At 34.8% G+C, this 18,678-nt stretch overlaps 1 pseudogene; it reads right to left on the bottom strand.

Moving 5' to 3' along the window:
* Positions 1-58: 58 nt before the first annotated feature.
* Positions 59-18,678, bottom strand: part of LOC104222765 (actin-101-like) — a 32,423-nt pseudogene continuing 13,803 nt past the window's right edge.

Genomic DNA, 18,678 nt, shown 5'->3' with positions numbered 1-18,678 from the left:
GTTGCTTTCCTCTGAAGGAAAAAGGGATCGCAAATCGCAATCAAGAGTCACTTTTTCTTGCAAAAATGGAACCAAAACCAAGTTCCTTTAGCCTATAGGATTTTCAATTATGTAGGCTTTCGTCCATATCGCCTACAATTGATTTGCAGTTAGATTCACAACAGAAAGATATGAAAAAGAATCAACGCTTTCAAATTGAATAACATAGGCGGTTAATAATATATCCAAAGCTAAGAAAAATCCACAGAAAGCTCTACTTGTGGAGAAAAATGTAACCAATTGTGCCTAACCTGAAAAGCAATAGAACAAACATTAGCCCACTGATCTCTGATTGAAATAGCATTCAGTTTATGGAATCTGAAAAGAGAGGATTTAAGTTAACAAACCACTCTTAGAAGCACTTCCTATGGACAACTGAGTGACCATATTCATCATACTCGCCCTTCCTTATCCACATCTGCATGACACATAGATATTAGTGTAGAAATTATCACTTAAGACATTCACAATCAGAACAATTTATTTGGGAATGAGACGTAGTTTGATTGAGTGACTGATCGGCCAAATAAAGCAAAAAGAAACTAACTTGTATGAAAGTACTGAGGGAAGCTAGCTTTGATCCTCAATTCCAGGCACTGTACTTCCTCTCTGGTGGTGCAATCACCTTGATCTTCGTGCTGCTCGGAGCAAGAGCACTGATTTCCTTTCTCATACGATCTGTTATGCCGGGAAACATAGTTGAGCCACCACTAAGCACAATGTTAGAAAATAAATCTTTCCTAATATCAACATCGCAACTCATGATTGAGTTGTAGGCTTTTTCATGCATTCCTGTCTCTTCCATTCCAACCAACGATGGCTGGAAGAGGACCTCAGGGCAACGGAACCTCTCAGCACCAATATTAATGACTTGTCCATCAGGAAGTTCATAGCTCCTTTCAACTGATCTTGAGCAAATTTTGGCCTTCTCAATCTCCTGCTCAAAATCCGGTGCAACATAAGCAATCGTCTCTTTCATATGACAAATTGTAGGATTGCATATAGGTGTTCGTAACATGCAGCGGAAGACAATAACAATCCTAGACAGATCTTTTCGTGTTTAAAATTTATTTACATGTCAATAGATCGAATCTAAGACGTACCTGGTGGAGAAAGTCTCGTTTCAAAATTTCTTCGATAATGCGAATACTTTATGTGTATCCACACCGAGATCGATCCTTGCTATCAACTCTTTGATCAACGAAACCCGTGAACAAATTGAACGAAATATTGTGTTAAAATTTTTCTCAAAAATCTCAACTCAATGTTAGAAGAACAAAAAACACTTTTCTTGTAATTGTATTTTCTCTCTTGGCTTGTGTTGCACTTTCACAAAATGGTTTCTTCTCAAGAATTGATATATTGGTGTTTCCGGCTCGTCCAAGGAACTGTGTTCGTCACCCTATTTTGGTTGATAGCACAACCTTTTTTCCCATTTGACTAAGGAAAGAAATATGGTGTGACTTTTCTATATATGAGAGCAATTCTAAATTAGGACTTATATATATTCATAATTTCCTTGGAAATACAAATCCATGCCTTACGGGAATTGATAGCCGACACGTACGTCCTTTATGGAATCCAATTCCAATTGGATTTCACCTTTGTAGACGTTCAGTAGCTAATCCAATTCAAATTTGGATTCAACTAACAGGTCTTTTATTATTTTATGTAACATTTTTTATATATATATATATATATATATATATATATATTAACCAAGAGATACAATTCAATTTTCTATTCCAAATAGAAAATTTCAATTTGTTCACAATATTAATTATATCCTCTGTGCTAGCAAAGAATATAATAATATTTCATTTGGATTAATAACTGAATTTATTTGACTAATTAAATTCTTTAATTTAATTATCAAATAATAAAGTAATTAATTCTTTAGCAAAGATCAGAACACTCGTTATTGTGCGACCCCATAGGTTCAATACTAAACCGGTAGTAAAGTAACCACATCAATATACTAATCAAGGGCGGCGTTTAGCAACACTCCTTAACGACCGGGTAGCATGAAGTATACAATTTACTCTCAAGAACCAGTAGAAGAATAATGTAGTAATTCCTTCTGTCCTTATAGCTCTGGATCACCTTAGGATATGGTTCAACTGTCAAATCCTAATAGGCGGCCAACTATGTATTCATGTCAAGTATAATCGACCATTTGAATGACCTAAGAAACTCTTTTCTTCTTTCATTCAATTGCCCTGGCCAAAGTCTTAATTTAGTCATTTATAATTCATGACAACATGGAGCTTAAACTCATTACCAAGAGTTGACAGATTCCATCTTGATCAATCACTAATTCTACAAGTATTCAATCATACCCAATATCCTTTCAACTATCGCCCTAGGGCCATAAGTGTCTAGTATTAAAGCACAACAAATAACTTGTCAATTACTATGACGGTCTCAGGTCAAAGGAAACTTTTACATCACATTCTTCAAGAGAATATCCTATTGACAGTTTATGGTAATTTTAACCATTAGAAATTATCCAATGAGTCGGTTCAATGATCATATCTCTATATGCATCATCTATCTATGTGATTCAGTTAATGAGATCAATTAATATTTATCCCATAAAGACAGTCACATAAATATTGATCTAACCGGATTACTAATGTCTAAATTAATAATCCTATGATCAAGAACAAATTTAGATTAAATTATAAGAAACTTCACTCTCATTATCATAATCTCCATCGCAATGTCAAGTCTCAAAATTTAATCAAGGACCTTATCAAGTTAATCAAATAATTAATAATAACTATGATAAAAGAATGCCACATATTTTATATCAAATAACATTCACAAAAATATGTTCAAATCATCAAATATGAGATTGAATCTAGGGCATATCTACTATATCCCTAACAATCTCTCACTTGCATTAGAGCCAATCGCTCTTGTACTTCATTCCCAATTTTCACTTGTGCTTGTCAAACTCCTTTGCACCAAGAGCTTTAGTGAATGGGTATGAAGCATTTTCCTTTCCATCAACCTTTTGAATCTAGACGTTTCCACGTCCAACGATTTCTCTTATCAAGTGATCCCTTGGCAGAACATGTTTGGATTTTTGGTGTGATTTTGGTTCTTTTGCTTGAGCAATGGCTCCATTGTTGTCACACAACAATGAAATTGTACCTTCTATTGAAGGAACCACACCAAGTTTAGATAAGAACTTTTTCATCCATACAGCTTTCTTAGTAGCTTCACTAGCTACTATACATTCTGCTTCAGTCACTGAATCAGCTACTGTGGCTTGTTTGAAACTTTTCCAACTCACTGCACCACCATTTAACATAAATACATAACCAGAAATAGATTTGCTATCATCTATATCTAAAGAGAAACTTGCATCATCTTTAACCTTCAAGTTTCAACTCAGAATATCCATAAATGAGGAATTGGTCTTTAGTCTTTCTAAAGTACTTAAGAATGGTCTTCACCACCTTCCAATGTTCCTCACCAGGATCTGCATGATATCAGCTAGTCACTCCAAGTGCATAAGCCATATCAGGACGTATACATGTCATAATATACATGATATCTCCCACTGCACTAGCGTATGAGATCCTACTCATGCGATCTCTCTCTTCAGGTATTTTAGGACAATCCTCCCTATTGAGAGTAATTCCAGTGCCTATCGGTAGATAGTCTCTTTTGGAATTATCCATATTATACCTCTTTAAGATGGTATCAATGTACAAAGACTGGAAAAGTCTAAGAAGCTTCCTAGATCTATCTCTATAGATCTTTATTCCTAATATATAAGCTGTTTCTCCCAAGTCTTTCATGGAAAACTGCTCAGATAGCCAAATCTTGGTACTTTGCAATGCCGGTATGTCATTCCCTATGAGTAATATATCATTAATATACAATACTAAAAATATAATTGTGCTCCCACTAACCTTTTTGTACACAGAAGGTTCTTTGCCATATATAACAAAATTGAACTTTTCAATTGTTTTGTTAAAGCGAATATTCCAACTTCAAGAAGCTTGCTTTAGTCCATAAATGGATCTTTGTAGCTTGCAAATCTTGTTATGATCATGCTGAAATGTGAAACTTTCAGGTTGTGTCATGTACACATCCTCTTCTAGCTCACCATTAAGGAAACTATTTTCACATCTATTTGCCATATTTCATTGTCAGAACCTTGTGTCGGCTCTTCATAGGTCTCAGGGTGATCATCATTATGATTAACCTTATTTGATACATCATCTTGTACCATTAGATTTAATCTAGTTGGTACATGACATTCTCATGTAGACCTTCTAAGAGGTACTTGTACAACCTGTTTACCTTGTGCTGGATTTGGTTGTTGTTCAATTTAGTTTGGAACTGGTTCATTAACTTGTTCTTGAACTTCAACTGTTGAAGATGGCAACTTCCTAGGCAACTTCAAAACATCCAATAAAGGTTCTTCAACTTGGGTCTCATGATCTTTATATTGTGTTGATTCATTAGTTTCATGAACTTTATCAAGTTCTATTTCTCCATTATAATTTCCTTCTAAAAGAAATTCCATTTCCAAAAAGGTTGCTCCTATGGCCACAAACACTTTATGGTCAGAAGGGTGATAGAAATAATATCCTAACATTTTCTTGGGATACCCAATGAACCTACACTTATCTGATCTTAAGTCAAGTTTATCAGACAGTAGTCTCTTAACATAAGCTGGACAACCCCAAACTTTAATATATTTAAGGTTAGGCTTACATCCTTTCCATATCTCATATGGTGTTGTAGAGACTGACTTAGTGGGAACTTTATTAAGTAAGTATGTTGCTGCTTCCAAAGCATATCCCCATAAATTTATTGAAAGATCAGTGAACCCCGTCATAGATCTCACCATATCTAATAAGGTTCGATTTCTCCTTTCAGACACATCATTGTGTTGTGGTGTTCCTGGAGGTGTCCATTATGAGAGAATCTCATTCTCTTTGAGATATCTGGTAAAATCTTCACTAAGATATTCTCTACCTCTATCAGACCTTAGTACTTTGATACTTTTACCAGTCTGCTTCTCAACTTCACTACGGAAAGATTCAGACTTGTGTTTCATAAGATACACAAATCCATATCTTGACATATCATCAGTGAAGGTGATGAGGTAAGAATATCCACCCCTAGCTTGAATTTTCATGGGCCCACAAACATCTGTATAAATTAGTTCCAATAATTCAGAAGCTCTTTCTCCACTTTCAGTAAATGGAGATTTGGTCATTTTTTCCTTTGAGACAAGATTCACAAGTTGGATATGATTCAAAATCATATTTTTCAAGGTACCCTTCCTTGTACAACTTGTTAATTCTTTTCTCTCCAATATGACCAAGCCTACAATGCCAAAGGTATGTATGATTTACTTGATCATCTCTTTTCCTCTTAAGACTTAAAACATGCATAATCGAATTAAACCTTGAAAACATTTTTCATTAATGTCTCGCCTTGTTTCTTGTCCTTTAGAGTTGCAAGATATTCCTTGCAGTTTCTCTTCCAATGCCCTTTCTTCTTACAATGAAAACATTTAGCATCATATACTGACTGCAAGATCAAATCTTCAGAAATCTCTTTACCAAGTTTGTACCCCAACTTCTCATGTTCTTCGGTAAGAACAATCATATGATTGACAAAAGGTCCAACTGGAGAGTTTTCAATGTCCAACTGTGTATCAACCATCTTCTTAAGATATTCAATGATTGCAGTTGGATCCATATTCTGATGTTTCCTCTAGAGTTCAGAACTCATAGAAGCGAGAATGATGTGTTTAATAGCAAGGCATTCTTCCAAGTGTTTCTGATAAACTTTGGTGCCTTGAACATCATTCTCTGGTGGGACTATCTTTGCAGGCTTATCGATCACATCAATGAGCTTTTCATGCATGAGAACAATTCTCAAATTTCTATACCAGTCATCAAAGTTTGGTCCTACCAACTTGTTGGTCTCAAGTATTCCACGCAGTGATATAACAGACATATTGAGAAATCCAAAATATAGAAAAGAAAAGGCAATGATATAAGAACATATTTGCATATATCATAAAGACATGGACTTTTATCTAAATGATATTTCCACTAATTATTTTAAACTATTTACCCTCATTATAGTTTACGAAATCTTTATTTCTGTTAGTGGTGTAAAGGAATCCTTTAACAATATGTATGAGGCCCTTGGAAGTCAAGTCGTTTCTCACATATATTTTAAAGGTAGGTACTCTTACCAATTGTATCCCCATACAATTTCCTTAAATAGCTCTATGTCAAATTGTCCCCTAGTAGTCAGGTCGATCCTATTGGCATAGTTGAGTTCAACCATCATGATAGCAAAGAATTTATTAAATTTTATGCTCCCCTAGGTGGTCCAGGCGTCTAGTGTAAAATTGAATAATTTAATCAATTCATACATTTAATGCAATAAATAATTTTAATATATTCTCGAACTATAAGTCTCCTGGTGGTCAGACCGCTCCTTATAAACAAGAAATAAGTAAAATTATTTACCTTGATGGATAGCTCTAAAATAAAATATCTTATATTTTATTATTTAAGAACTCAAATTTTAGTAAGAGAGAATTGTTACTAAAATAATTTTTAATAACATGAAGATCAAATCTTTTATACCATGTGAATTTAGTTCAAGTTGTCTACATGCTTAGTCCTAAATTGATACATCACATGTAATAAATAATTCAAAATTATGTAATGAACAAGCACGTGACATAAAAACAAAATTCAACATTCTTCTAATATGTTTAATCTATATATCACATATATCACAAAAAACTAATTCATGCCAGAATATCATTATTAATTAACATCTCATGAACTAATAACAATAGAATCATATAACCTATTATAGATTCCCGTCGTATCTAATACAAAATTTCAAATTCAAGTTATGAACTATCTCAATAGTTATATGAACACATATTTTATCCACAATAAAATAATATCAACATTCAAACGATTTGACTATTGCACAAGACACATGTATTATGGTTTGAACTCTTCAAATGTAATATTAAAATATTTCGTAAATAAATTTTAGACATAATAAACTACGGCTCTGATACCACTGTAGGATTGCATATAAGTGTTGGTAACACGCAGCGGAAGACAATAACAATCCAAGGCAGATCTTTTCGTGTTTAAAATTTATTTACATGTCAATAGATCGGATCTAAGACGTACCTGGCGAAGAAAGTCTCGTTTCAAAATTTCTTCGATAATGCGAAGATTCTATGCGTATCCACACCGAGATCGATCCTTGCTATTAACTCTTTGATCAACAAAACCCATAAATAAATTGAACGAAATATTGTGTTGAAATTTTTCTCAAAAATCTCAACTCAATGTTAGAAAAATAAGAAACACTTTTCTTGTAATTGTATTTTCTCTCTTGGCTTGCACTCTCACTCTCACAAAGTGGTTGATAGCACAACCTTTTTTCCCATTTGACTAAGGAAAGAACTTTGGCGTGACTTTTCTATATACGAGAGCAATTCTAAATTAGGACTTATATATATTCATAATTTCCTTGGAAATACAAATCCATGCCTTACGGGAATTGATAGCCGACACGTACGTCCTTTATGAAATCCAATTCCAATTGGATTTCACCTTTGTAGACGTTTCAGTAGCTAATCCAATTCAAAATTGGATTCAACTAACAGGTCTTTTATTATTTTATGTAACATTTTTTATATAAAACTAGTCTTATGGTACGCGTGTTGCGCGTGTAACCTATTTAAATGAGTATAAAACTTTTAAAAATTTATATAAATATTTTTTTGAATTAAAATAAATGTGTAAATTTATTTTAACAAAAGATATTGATTTTGTATAGCTATTTCAATAAGGAATATCAATTTATATATTTCAATGTCTATGTTTTTTTGACCAAAAAAAAGATGTCTATGTTTTATTTTTTCTGTTTTAACTACTACCTTAAATTACTTATGACTAAATGTTTCTAATTATTTTCATTAATTTCAATATATAAATTTATCTTATCTATGTTTTACTTTTCGAGTATTGTAATTGGATTTGTAATTTAATATGTGTATAATTTTTCAATATGTATTCAACTTAGTCAAATAATAATTAACTCAAAGTACATTAAAGTACTTATTACTTTAAATTAAAATACTACTATTATTTTCAAAACGTAAGCATATCATATTAAACTTATTTATATATATTTTCATACTCGACCTAATATGTTGTAAGTTTGGTTTACATATTATTAATAATCTTTAATTTTTGAAGACTTAAAATTAGATCTAAAATTTTATTAGTAGATTTCTAACACGTTTATATACATTTTGTCTAATAATCATAAGAAAAAGTTATAATTACTTTACACAATTTATTTAAGGTAAGGATTTATAAATAAATTTTTATTTGGTTTTAAATTCCTAAAATTTAGGAGTTTCTGACCAACATTTAGTTGATTTTAAAGTATTAAATATTAGTAGAATAATTAAATTATAATTATAATCAATATAACATCTACTTTTAAAGGGTAAAAAAGGCGAATGACATTCCGCTAAGAGGCTTCGTGCCAGGATACGCGCGATGCGTGTACCTTTTATTGATGCGTACAAAATTATAAAAAAAAACATATGCCCCTAAAAATAAGATTTTTAAAAATATAAGCTCTTGAATATGATAAATATTGAGCCTACCTAGTCGAAAAAAGTAACGGATAGCCTATCTAAGCATGACAACAACCAAGATAATCTTGAAAGTTTGATGTTATTATGTATCTCGTTCTTTTACATTAATTTCGTATCAAAGTAGTCGTCTAGGTACCATATATTCTAAGACAAGTTATCTACAAAGAGAAGAAAAATTAGCGATAGATAAATTATGTAGTTAAATAATAAAATTCATTGCTAATCCTACTTAGTGACATAATCAGTTATATATTATAAAAAATCCTATTAGCTATAAGATGAATTTAGTAGTAACTAATTCATGTTTTATAAAGTTAAATTATGTAATAAACTTTCTTAGTAATAATATTGGTTTCTTTTTTACCAAAAAGTAAAAGTCCTTTTCCATTTATTTATTTTAACATATGCAATGAGGTAATTTAGGTATTTCTGTAAATTAAATTATGATAATTAATTTTTTATCACAAATTAATGATTACTATATTTTTCAACAATAATTATTATTTCAAAACCTAATGCCGTAGTAAATTTTAACGAATTTAACAACCAAGCTTCTAAGAAAATACTTATGATTTAATTTTTCAAAAAACAAATAAATCATATGAAAGAAAAATAAAGGTAAAATTGGTCTTAATGATTAAACAAGGACAAAGAACAAAATATCACACAAAAACGTGAAGTTTTCTTGTTGGAAACAAACAAAAAAATTTCCTCCTACTTTTTTGTATTCTTTTACGTCTTAATATATTGTATCTTTATTAGGAGAAGATATCAAACACTTAATTATATTAGATTTTTTTATTTAGAACTCCTAAATATAAGGAAAGTTTTTTTATTTTACAATTTTGTCCAATGTAAAATATGTTTTTAAAGGGTAAAAAAGGCGAACGACATTTCGTTAAGGGCCTTCGTGCTTTTAATATAGTATAGATAAGTATCAATCATTAAACCCCCCCCCCCCCATATATATATATATATATATATATTAACCAAGAGATATAATTCAATTTTCTATTCCAAATAGAAAACTTCAATTTGTTCACAATATTAATTATATCCTCTGTGCCAGCAAAGAATATAATAATATTTCATTTGGACTAATAACTAAATTTATTTGACTAATTAAATTCTTTAATTTAATTATCAAATAATAAAGTAATTAATCCTTTAGCAAAGATCAGAACACTCGTTAGTGTGCGACCCCATAGGTTCAATACTAAACCGGTAGTAAATTGACCACATCAATATACTGATCAAGGGTGGCGTCTAGCAACACTCCTTAAGGACCGGATAGCATAAAGTGTACAATTTACTCTCAAGAACCAGTAGAAGAATAATGTAGTAATTCCTTCTATCCTTATATCTCTGGATCACCCTAGGATATGGTTCAACTGTCAAATCCTAATAGGTGACCAACTATGTATTCATGTCAAGTATAATCGACCATTGAATGACCTAAGAAACTCTTTTCTTCTTTCATTCAATTGCCCTGGCCAAGGTCTTAATTTGGTCATTTATAATTCATGACAACATGGAGCTTAAACTCATTACCAAGAGTTGACAGATTTCATCTTGATCAATCACTAATTCTACAAGTATTCAATCATACCCAATATCCTTTCAACTATCGCCCTAGAGCCATAAATGTCTAGTATTAAAGCACAACAAATAACTTGTCAATTACTATGACGGTCTCAGGTCGAAGGAAACTTTTACATCATCATATTCTTCAAGAGAATATCTTATTGATAGTTTATGATAATTCTAACCATTAGGAATTATCCAATGAGTCGATTCATTGATCAAATCTCTATATGCATCATCTATCTATGTGATTCAGTAAATGAGATCAACTAATTTTATCTCATAAAGACAGTCACATAAATATTGATCTAACCGGATTACTAATGTCTAAATTAATAATCCTACGATCAAGAACAAATTTAGATTAAATTCGAAGAAACTTCACTCTCATTATCATGATCTCCATCATAATGTCAAGTCTCAAAATTTAATCAAGGACCTTATCAAGTAAATTAAAAAATTAATAATAACTATTGTAAAAGAATGCCATATATTTTTATATCAAATAACATTCACAAAAATATGTTCAAATCATCAAATATGAGATTGGATCTAGAGCATATCTACTATATCCCTAGCATAAATAACACTTATTTCAACGGCACAACTAAAGACATAACTGCTCTTACAAAGAATTTGCGCGAGATAATATGTAAGATCACGACCACCAAGAAAAACCGCAAGATAGCATGGGGAAGTGCATGTCCCTCATAGATGGGACAGTGTGGGTCATACCATCACCAGAATCAAGAACAATACCTTGTTGCAAAACGATAAACGAAATTAGTCACTTGACTACTGTATAACCAAAAATAGTAATTTCGGTCAAAGCTTTATTTTAGAAGAACTCGGGTTACTGATAATCAATATATAAAATGAATAAAAGAAATTGGCTTTGATAATAATCAGATGAACAGAAGAAAACAAAGTAAATCAGTATATTTTGGTGATCTTTCGTGTCCTTACAAATGATCAATCTTCTCCTTTTATAGCTATTTCTAAGTGGTACGTTTCGTTTTTTCCATAATTGAGCCATTATTGTCAATTAATGACATTTAATGTAACGTTACAATTAACAATCATATTTGATTCAATACAGATTCCTTAACGTTTCTGTATTTAATGCCCAATAGTTCGTATCTATTCCTTATTTTCTATCAGATTCATTCTCTTCCGTCATAAAGAGGTTCGCGCACCTGCCTTCCTTGCCTTTTATCTGAATGACTACCCGTGCATGTTAAAGCTCGTGCCTCTTTGATTATTCTTCATCACTTGTTCTTCTTTAACTGGTCCACGTGTCATGACGTGTCATCTTATCATGATCCCATATATTAACTTAATTTTTTCCATTACAGATAGTCCCTCCACTTGTCATTTATTCATCAATAGAATATTTGGGAAGTGGACCTTATTAAAGCGGGAATATTTGCCGCCATTTAATTTTTTCCTGGAATTGATGCTTCTACTATCTCTTCCATTTAATGTCCATGACACGTGGTGTCTCATGGTTGGCTCTGCAACCTTTCAGCGCCTTTTAAGGTTTTTTTTCGGCTTCACCAATTACGAAGCACCAGTTTTTATATGACGTTTCCATCATTGCACCTTTTCCTTTTACGGTTGCTTCTGACTATAAGTCTAACTTTTTACCCTTGTCCTTTTCACAAAAGTTCAGAATATTCAATTCTAATCTTCTTCTTCCTCGTACTACTATGTCTTCTTCAAACCCTAACCCTCGGAGAGTTCCCATTGTTGACAACCTTTCTCTTGCTCCTATTAGAAGTAGGAAAGGAGGAAGGCTTCGTAGTTTAGGGTCTTCTTCATCACGAATACCCTCTCTTCCTTCATCGAGTTCTACTCCTCCGTCTAGAACTAGAGGTTCCCTTTCTCAAAGGTCTTCTTATAGAGGTAAATAACCCTCTGAACCTCTTCGTGAACCTTTAGTAGAGGAAATAGTCCCTGCGAAACTATCTTTCTACAACGATAGAGAATCCCTAAGAAACCAATTGTCCTCTTCAGATCGTGCTAATTCTTATCCGACTCAAATCACTAAAGGTTTGATTTCAATAGTTCGTAGAGATTGCCATTGGGGCCATGATTTTCCCATTATAATCCCTAATGCGAACCAAAGAATCACCTCCTACTTAACTGCGTTTTATTTTGTTTACACTTATCCTTTCACATTGAGTTTCAAGCCTGCTATTGATCCTGTTATACTTGAATTCTGTCGTTTTTTCGACGTTTGCTTAGGTCAAATTGGCCCTATTGTATGGAGGGTTGTTGTCTGTTTGAGGCATTTGACCAACATGGCTGGCGTGCCTTTTACTTTCTCTCATTTAATCCACCTCTATTCTCCTAAACTCTTTCACCAAGGAGTCTTTACTCTAGTGGAAAGAAGCAAAAGAGTTTTGGTCAGTCTAGAAGATGACAAAGACCGTGGCTGGTACGCCTGTTTTGTTGCTACCCCCACTGTTGGTTTAGTGGGTGATGAAAATGTTCCCTTCCCTGAGAAGTGGAATTTTGCATGTGAGTTTTCTTTTTAATAACTTTCTCGTACCTTTTTTCCTCAATTTTGATGATCATTATTTTAATTTTCCTTTTCTTTCCCAGCAACCATGGGAGTTGTTGATGAAATTTTTAATTTCCGTGGTTGGGTAGGAAAATTGTTACGTACCTGTCACGACCCCAACCCTGGTCGTGATGGCGCCCAACACACTGCTATGCAAGCCTGACCAACTAACAACCTCGACCCATTTCTTATACAATTCATTATTAGCTAACACAGTTAAATTGCTAATTTATCATAATAAAAGTTTAGGACAATGAGTCAAATATGCGGAAATTCAAATGATAATACCACTACATAACTCATACAGATCTGGTGTCACAAGTCTCGAGCCTCTAACACAAGTTTAACAACATAATACATAATCAGTTTAGGAAACACGAATAAAACGAAAAGATAGAAGGGAAAGATCTGGGCTGCGGATGCCGTGCAGCTATCTCGATGCTCCCGGATATGAACTGATCGACTGAATATCCTCACTCAGCCTCTGGAACACCTGGATCTGCACGCAAGGTGAAGGGAGTAATATGAGTACTCCGACCCAGTGAGTAATAAGCATAAATAATGACTGAGAATAAGAAATCACGGAAATCACAGAGTAATCTATAATGCGGTAGCTTAAACAAGTAATATGAAAGCAATAAACCAATGGAAACGAAATGTGGAGATGCTACAACAAATAAGCAGTTAAGTGACAGACATATAACGAAAATCAACACATAGGACGGTACCCTATAGTACCCGCTGCAGCGTGCAGGCCGATCCGTATATTTATCTTCGACGGCGCTCACTGGGGGTGTGCAGACTCCGGGAGGGCCCCCTTATGATCCAAGCGCAATATCAAGCCATCTCGTGGCATCAACTAGGCCTTCGGCCTCATATCAATATCAACATAATATTGCTGCGGCGCGCAACCCGATCCCATAGTATACTCACATCTGGCCCTTGGCCATACTCAGTGCAAACATCATATAAGCCTCTCGGGCATTTAGTAAAACAGTAATTCTCAGCCCAAAACATCATTTAATATATCTTTTTAGTTTCAAAAACCGAGTAAAAGTGGCTGAGTTGTAAAACAGTGGAAAATAGTACGACTGAGTTCAAGTAGTAAGTCTAAACAGTGAGGAAATAGTGATAAAACTTCTCGGAGGGTTCAAATAGTTGGCACAAAGCCCAAATATGGCAATCAATCCAGCTAATGAGGATAACAAATAAGCTTTAATCAAATACGCAGTAAAAACGTCACTCAAGACAGACCAAGTCACAATTCCCAATAGTAAACGACCCCACGCTCATCATCAAGCACGTGTCTCACCTCAATATAGTACTACGATGTGCAAATCCGAAGTTTCAAACCCTCAGGACATTATTTACATTCATTACTCACCTCGAATCGGCTAAAGTTCTAGCTCACTATGCCCTTGCCTCTCAAATCAGCCTCCTCGCGCGTCGAATCTGACCAAAACCAGAACGAATACGTCACAATATGCTAAAGGAATAAAGTCCTAGCAAAAACAATCGAAAAATGTCAAAAATCTTGAAATTGGCAAAACCCAAGCCCCGGGCCCACTTCTCAAAATTTTCACATCATTAGATTCTTTATCATCCCATGAGTTCATACATACCAAAAGTTCTCAAATCCGACCTCAAATGGTCCTTCAAATCCCAATTTAAAATCTCAAAATCCCAAGCCCTAGTTCTTCCATTTTTAGCCAAATTTCCATGAATTTCTAAGTTAATCTCACAAAAAAAAAAAATCACGTTTTAGGTTCATAAAACTCACCTCCAATCAATTCTCCTTGAATCCCTCTTCAATTCCCTTCAAAGAGCTCCCAAAATACTCAGCTACGGTGAAATAATGGCTCAAAATCGCGGATAAAACAACTTAAAACATTCTGCCCAGGGGTTCTTTTCGCATCTGCGGACAAAAATCCCGCTCCTGCGGCACCGCTTCTGCGGTCACTCCTCCGCATCTGCGGAACTTCACCTAAGGTTCGAAATCCGCATCTGCGGTCAAATGGTCGCATCTGCGACTCCGCAGATGCGGTTCATATACCGCACCTGCGGTTCCTTCCTTGCCCCCTCGAAACCGCATCTGCGTCTTTCCTTCCACATCTGCGACACCGCACCTGCAGTCCCAATTCCGCAGGTGCAGAACTACCAGAAGCAGCAGACATCAGCTATCTTCTAAGTTCCAAAAAATTCCCGTTAGCCATCCGAAATCACCCCGAGGCCCCCGGGACCTCAACCAAAAGCACCAACACATCCTAAAATCTCATTCAAACTTGTTCCAATCATCAAAACACCTCAAACAACACCAAAACCATCAATTCATATTGAATTCAAGCCTAAGTTTCTAAAAATTTCCGAAAATATGCTTTTGATCAAAAACCCAACCAAACCACATCCAAATGACCTGAAATTTTGCACACACATCCCAACTCACATAACGAAGCTACTTCAACTCTCGGAATTCCATTCCAACCCTCGGATCAAAATCTCACCTACCAACCGGAAATCGCCAAAATACTAACTTCGCCAATTCAAACCTAATTCTACACCGGGCCTCCAAAACCAATTCCGATCACACTCCTAAGTCATAAATCACCTCCCGTAGCTAAATGAACCATCGGAACTCACATCCGAGCCCTCTAACTCATAAGTCAACATCTGGTTGACTTTTCCAACTTAAGCCTTCTTAAAAGAGACTAAGTGTCTCATTTCTTACCAAAGTCACACCAAATGCAAACCAATCAACTCGACCACATAAAACACGGATAACGAAGCATAAAGAAGCAAAAATGGGGAAAACAGAGCTGTAACTCATGAGACAACTGGCCGGGTCATCATAGTACTGCTCCGATGGACGGTAGATCTTGGAAAAATCTCTCTTATCGTTTTGGCTGGAAAGTGAAAACTCACGGTAAGAGTTTTTCTTATTTTACTCACTATTTTCTTCAGATATTATTTTGATCCTTCTTTTTGTCAGGATTTCCCATTCGAGGCGTAAGTGCTGAGGCCATCGCAGCTTCTAGAATTTCTATGGAAAGGGCCCAAGAGATAATTTTGGGTTCTTCATCAAAAAGGAAAGCTTCTGTTGATCAAGACTCTGGGGAGGAAGGAGAACAAGATGGGGGCTCTTTGATAAAAAGGCCAAGGGCTAGAAGAAGAATTATTTCAGATGATGAAGCATCTCCCCCTCATTATATTCCTTCCACCGAGCCTGTTGATGCCTCGTTGGTGATTTCTGATGATGATACTCCCGCTTCTTCTCATGTTTCTGCTGAACAACGTTTTGCTCGTGGGTTTGGTAGTGAAAGTTTTGGGCCAATTTTTGATGTAGCACCCCTTGCTTCTTCACCCGTTCCTTTGATACCCTCTTTGCTAGTCGTGACTGTTACCATTACTGCTTTTTCCCAGGTTGTTTTTACTCCCCAGGCTATTTTTACTCCTTCTACAGTCCCTCCTTCTACAGTTCCTACTTCAACTATCCATCATACCGAGGTTGGTTCCTCAAGTAGAGTTGAAGCTATGAGGAAAGTTACCATTGAAGTTCCTGCTGAGGGTAACCTTTTGAGGAAATCAGGTCGAGCTGATGTGTTGTTGAAACCTTTGATTGGTCCGGTTGAAAGAGTTAAACTTGATGTCCACAGTTCCTTGACTTTGATGAACGATATAGTGCATGCTTCTTTAAAGGTATCCCTTTTTCAAACTCTACTTTACCTTTTTTTCTATTTACAGTGTTCTCATCTTTCCCATTTTTTAGATCAATCTAATTGGCATGGAGATGATGAAGAGGATTTCCCTCTTAGAGAAATTAAGGTGTGACTAACAAATGGAGGCAGATAATTGGAAGGAACAGTTTGAAAGTCTTCAAATCAACATGAAAATATTAGAAGAGAGTAAATGTACCTTAGAGCAACAGGTAAGGGTTTTAACTTCAGAGTTGGCGGTTGAAAAGGCTTCATCAAATCAAGCAGGTAAAAAGAAGAATCTTCTTGCAACCTCTTTTTCCTAGCAACTCTCCAAGGCAAGTGAAGAGGTCAGAGAGTTGAAGGCTTTCTTAGGTAAGAAAGAAGCATATGCTGGTAAACTCATGCAAACTCTGACTCAAACTCAAGAAGACCTCCGGGTATCTTCTGATAAAGTTTGTTCCTTATAAAGTTCACATGCTTCTCTTCAAACTTCTTATGATTCTGCCTTGGCTGAGAATGAGAAGCTAAAAAATGAAATTGCTGACTGGGAAAGGGATTACGAGATTCTTGAAGATAAAACTGTAATTGAAGTGAGTTGGGAGTTTTTAAATTCTCGCCATGATACCCTTGTTGAAGTTAGCTAGGAGAATTTTAACTTGGAATCTGAGTTAGCCAAAATCAGAGAGACTATTGAAAAGACTCAACAGAGCCAAGACTTTCCTTCTCCCGTGGCTGAAGCTTCTGGCGATGTTGAAGCTGATATGGATACCCCAATTCCTTCAAGTCAAATTGAGCCTGCTGTTGTTGAAGACCCTGCTTTGGTTCCTTCTTCAACTCCTCAGTGACAAGTCAATGATGTGTGACTTTTTTTCCCTTTTTCTTTGGTGGAATGTGGTTGCAACCCTTGGTCTTTTTTGAGGGTTTGAAAACATTAAGTCCCCAGACCTTTTTCGGGGCATTTTGTATAAGGAACTCTTAGTTTATGACTAAGTTCATACTTAGTCTAAACTTTTTAATATTAAGAAGTTTTTGTAGCTATTTTTGAACTTTTGTCTTGCCTTTATATTTAAAGACTTATTCGATAATTTGCACTTTTATTTTGTAAAATGCTTTCTTAATTCCATGAATGTTTTAAATCAATCATGAATTTTATAAAAGAGGGCCATTTTATATTCGACACTTAATGAAGAAGACGTCTTAGCTTCATAATGGTGTTAATGTACGATAAAAGAAATAAGAATACACATGTTTTTGGAATAACCTCGACAAGTTTTTATTTGAACTTTGTCAATTTCTACCTTACATGTATTTCAGTAACTTCTATAACTTTTTGTAACTGTTTTCCTTACAATAGATTTCAAAAAAGAAATAACACACAGATTTTTATTTATAACCCGTTTCAGTACATTGCCTTTAACCTAACTATGATAAGGTTTTTCTTTGGCCTTAGCTTGTAACTTTGCTCTTAGCTCGTAACTTTGCTCTGCACTTGACTCATTCAATGAGTAAACTTTTCAGGCTTGAACTTTGATTATCTCCCAATCTTCTTTGCCTTCTTTATACATATGTCCATGTATATTATATAGTCCCCCAAGTGTTTGAGCTTTAAAGTATGAAGTCTCGAGCACTTGATTACTCCTCTTACTCGGTCCTTTTCCTGTAAAGGAATAAAACACACGGGACTTGGAGGTACGATAATAGATGAAGACTGCTTAACCCGTATCAATTTCTATCAGAATAGGTGTAACCCTAGACTGGGAATTTTAATTTATTCCACGTGCCTTGCAGGTCGTGATTCATCATTTAGTACGGGCCAGCTTGTTGCCTATCATCTAAAATCGTTAGTAAAATTTTAACAATTCAAAAATAGAATTTTAAATTGAGGATACCTGACCGTGGGTACTCCTTAGAAATAGTATCTCTTCAGGTGGACGACATTCTAATGTGAAGGTAATATCTTGCCATCCATTGTTTCCAGCTCGTATGCTCCTTTCCCTCCAATACCATGAATTTTGTAGGGTCCTTCCCAGGTTGGACTTAATTTACCCGCATTGGCCGCCTTCGTGTATTGAAAAACTTTCTTTAGTATGAAGTCCCAAATC

The sequence above is a fragment of the Nicotiana sylvestris genome, chromosome 4 (assembly GCF_000393655.2).
Source record: "Nicotiana sylvestris chromosome 4, ASM39365v2, whole genome shotgun sequence".
Classification (NCBI taxonomy): domain Eukaryota; kingdom Viridiplantae; phylum Streptophyta; class Magnoliopsida; order Solanales; family Solanaceae; genus Nicotiana; species Nicotiana sylvestris.
Note: the sequence above shows the minus strand (reverse complement) of the source record. Positions and strands in the feature narration are given on the sequence as shown.